The sequence below is a fragment of the Kryptolebias marmoratus genome, linkage group LG4 (genome assembly GCF_001649575.2).
Source record: "Kryptolebias marmoratus isolate JLee-2015 linkage group LG4, ASM164957v2, whole genome shotgun sequence".
Lineage (NCBI taxonomy): Eukaryota > Metazoa > Chordata > Actinopteri > Cyprinodontiformes > Rivulidae > Kryptolebias > Kryptolebias marmoratus.
Window position 1 is genome coordinate 31576593 of NC_051433.1, and position 3859 is coordinate 31580451.

General features: G+C 43.1%; 1 long non-coding RNA gene across 1 annotated transcript in view; it reads left to right on the forward strand.

The window, feature by feature from the left end:
* The window catches only part of LOC119616979, a 2797-nt gene extending 1458 nt beyond the window's left edge, over window positions 1-1339 (forward strand). The window contains exon 2 of the long non-coding RNA XR_005233097.1: window positions 1080-1339. This is a non-coding gene — a long non-coding RNA (uncharacterized LOC119616979). The remainder of the gene's footprint in view (window positions 1-1079) is intronic.
* Window positions 1340-3859: the final 2520 nt, after the last annotated feature.

Consider the following 3859-nt stretch of genomic DNA (forward strand, 5'->3'; position numbering starts at 1 on the left):
CTATCATAACATCTGAGCAGTGCCACAGACTGATCGACTCCATGCCACGCCGCATTGCTGCAGTAATACAGGCCAAAGGAGGCCCAACTAAATACTGAGTGCTGTACATGCTCATACTTTTCATGTTCATACTTTTTAGTTGGCCAACATTTCTATAAATCCTTTGTTTTTCTTGGTCTTCAGTAATATTCTAATTTTCTGATATGATGAATTTGAGATTTTCATTTGTTGTCATTTGTAATCATCAAAATTAAACGAAATAAACATTTAAAATATATGAGTTTGTATGTAATGTATATAATATACAAGTTTCACTTTTTAAATGGAATTACTGAAATCAATGTACTTTTTCATGATATTCTAATTTTATGACCAGCACCTGTATATGTTACTCATTGTTTATAGACGGCGCTTTGTTTATCGATGTTTGTGCTAAATGTCCGGATAGTTGTGAGTTAGTTTCATATTCGAACATAGTAACAATGTGTATCATGCTAAAGACAGATTTTGTGCGTTTCGAAGTACTTACTAAAGTATTACGTGAGAAAACAAAAGTCTCCGTCTTTTATTTACTTTTTAACTGTGTTCGTTTTAGCTGTGTATAATGAGGTAGGGGGTGGAGGTCAGTAGCTTAGCATGTCGGTGTTTGTGTGAGGACAGAAACGTTAGATGGAGCGGGGGACTCGCTGTGGAGACCCCTGAAAACAGAGCAGCCGACAGAAAAAGGAGAGGTGTTTGTGTGAATGTAAACATGAAAGCTAGGATGGATAAAGAAGCTCCTACTTTTTATTTTCTCCGTGAACGGCGCGGTGGGAGGAGGGGAGGGGGGGGGGACATTTTGGTCAGGTCACTTCAAAGTGAGAGTGGACACGATGTAGCACCGCCATCTTTTTCATGTGAGGCATGTGTGAGTGTGTGAGGGGGTGTTGCGGGTGAGTCAACGGTCGGACATTTTGGCCAGGGCGGACACCGTAGTCCGGGCGGACATGACGAAGCACCGCCATTTTTTGTGTGTGTGTGTGAATGTATTTATAACTAATGAATAACAAATTGTTTTTTTATTATTTTTTTCGTTTGAGGCCTGCAAGTGACTCCGAGCCAGAACGGGAAGAGCTGAATGAGCATTCGGAGCGGGTGGCAGCTGTGACGTCAGCGAAGCTCCGGAGCTTTGTGCAACTAAAGGGGGCACCCTAAAAATACGTAACTGGACACTGAATTTGAAGTAGAAACAGTGAAATGGTTTGTAAATAGTTTATGTGTGGCAGTAGTTTGTGAGTAGTTTGTTTCAATGTAATTACTTTTTCATATTTTTTCAGTAAATACACGTTTTGACAAATTGTACTTGTTTTGAGACATTTTTTATGATGTACTTTAGAAAAAATAAACATTTCATTGTGTTTATTTATACTCTACTGTATAATAATCATATTGAGAGTGACATCATTTGCAGAACAGGATTTGTGTCAGCGTCACCTTTCATTTGAGCCCTCACTGACGCCTGTATGTTGAAGCATGTAGGAGTTAGAGCTTTCTGAAGTTACATATCCATTTGGCACAGTTTAGGTAGGACCTGGACTTTACCTCAGAAAAATATCTCAATTATAGTGATTCTTTTGTGCTAATTTTCTAAGATTTGAGCTCCTCGACAATAAAACTTAATTCTACAGCCTCATTTGGTTTTTCCGGTCTCAGCACCCTTCCTCCATGTACAGTAAGTTGATGAAAAAATAGAAAATTCTAGGAGAGAAAAAAAATGCTTGAAATCTCTGTGTTTTCACTTCAGTAACTACTAATTGGTTAAAGTTACAATCATTTTGACTGCTCAGGCAAAAAATTCAAAGTGTTAACTTCGCATGGAGCCTAATCTTTAGTTTGAACCACAAAAGGCTGAAGAATAGCATCTAATTTAATTTGGGTACGTCTTTTCCAGGCTTCTTGAGCTTTTTGAGGTGGAGTAGTAAGGGGTTAAAGCTGTTCTGACCTGGCAGGCCCAAACGTACGGTGAGGGTCTGCTGGGAACGTCTGGCCGAGACCCCCGTGAGACAGAGCTTCAAGAAGCAGCTGATGGGTATCAGCAGTCCACGCGGAATGCGGTTCAGGTGGTTGCTGAGGCAAAAACTCGGGCATGGGAGGAGTTTAGAGAGGCTTTGGAGAACAACTTCTACACATCTTTGAGGCAATTCTAGTCCACCATTCAACGTCTCGGGGGGGAAGGGGGGCAGTGCCCCACCAACAACACTGTTATGGTGGGGATGGTGTGCTGCTGACCTCGACTCAGGACATTGTGGGTTTGTAGGCAGAATACTTCGAAGACCTCCTCAATCCCACCAGCACGTCTTCCAGTGAGGAAGCAGTCTTGGGCTCACCAATCTCTGGCACTGAGGTCACCAAGGTTCAAAAGCTCCTCAGTGGCAAGGGCCTGGGGGTGGATGAGATTTGCCTGGAGTTCCTTAAAGCTCTGGATGTTGTGGGGCTGTGTTGGTTGACATGACTCTTCAATATTGCGTGGACATCGGGGGCATTTCCACTGGATTGGCAGACTGGAGTGGTGGTCCCCATATTTAAAATGGGGTAAAGTCTATTCAGGGGTTCTCTCAGACTCAGGAAGAGCAGTATGGTTTTCGTACTGGTCTACACCCTTAGGAGGGTCCTTGAGGGTGTATGGGAGTTCACCCAACCAGTCTACATGTGTTTTGTGGACTTGGAAAAGGCATTCGGCCGTGTCTCTCTGGGAGTCCTGTGGGAGGTGCTCCGGGAGTATGGGTTACCAGGCCCTTTGATATGGTCTGCTAGGTCCCTGTACACGCTTGGTCTGCATTGCCAGCAGTAAGTCGGACTCGTTTCCAGTGAGAGTTGGGCTTCGCCAAAGTTTCCCTTTGTCACCGATTCTGTTTATAACTTTTATGGACAAAATTTCTAGGCTCAGCCAAGGTGTTAAGGAGATCCATTTTGTTGGTCTTAGAATCGCGCCTGTGCTTTTTGCAGATGATGTGGTCCTACTGGCTTCATCAGATCATGATCTCTGGCTTTCGCTGGAGCAGTTTGCAGCCGAGTGTGAAGCAACTAGGATGACGATCAATGCCTCCAAATCAGAGATCATGGCTTTGAGCCAGAAAAGGGTAGAGTGCCTTCTCCAGGTCAGGGAAGAAGTCCTTCCCCACGTGGAGGAGTTTAAGTATCTCGGGGTCTTTTTCACGAATGAGGGAAAAATAGAGTGGGAGATCTATAGGCAGATGGCTACAGCATCTGCAGTGACGCAAGCGCTGTACTAGTCTGTCATGGTGAAAAGAGAGCTGAGCCAAAAAGTGAAGCTCTGGATAGACTGGTCAGTCTACGTTCCCACCCTCATCTATGGTCACAAGCTTTGGTTGGTGACCAAAAGAGAGATCATGGATACATGCAGTCAAAAGGAGTTTTCTCTGCAGGGTGTCTGGGCTCTCCCTTAGAGATAGAGTGAGAAGCTCGGTCATCCAGGAGGAGTTCAGATTAGAGCCGCTGCTTTTCCACATCGAGAGGAGCCAGTTGAGGTGGCTCAGGCATCTGGTTAGAATGGCTCCTGGATGCCTCCCTGGTGAGGAAAAATTACCCAAAACATTTTGAGAATTTTACTTTTACATTCAGTGCTTTAGCTATAGTTGTACTTTATATTAATTATGTTTACTTGATTTCAAGATAAAGCTGATATGGTTAAGGATGATTCAACTGTGGCAAAAACAAATAAACAACAACAAAAAATATATATTTGCTTTTGTATAAATCCAGATAAATATGAACAAATAAACATATACTAAAAAAAGATGTAGAACCCGTGGGTTCTTCACATGGGCTAGCAGAACACTTGAAACAGATCAGCCAGAAT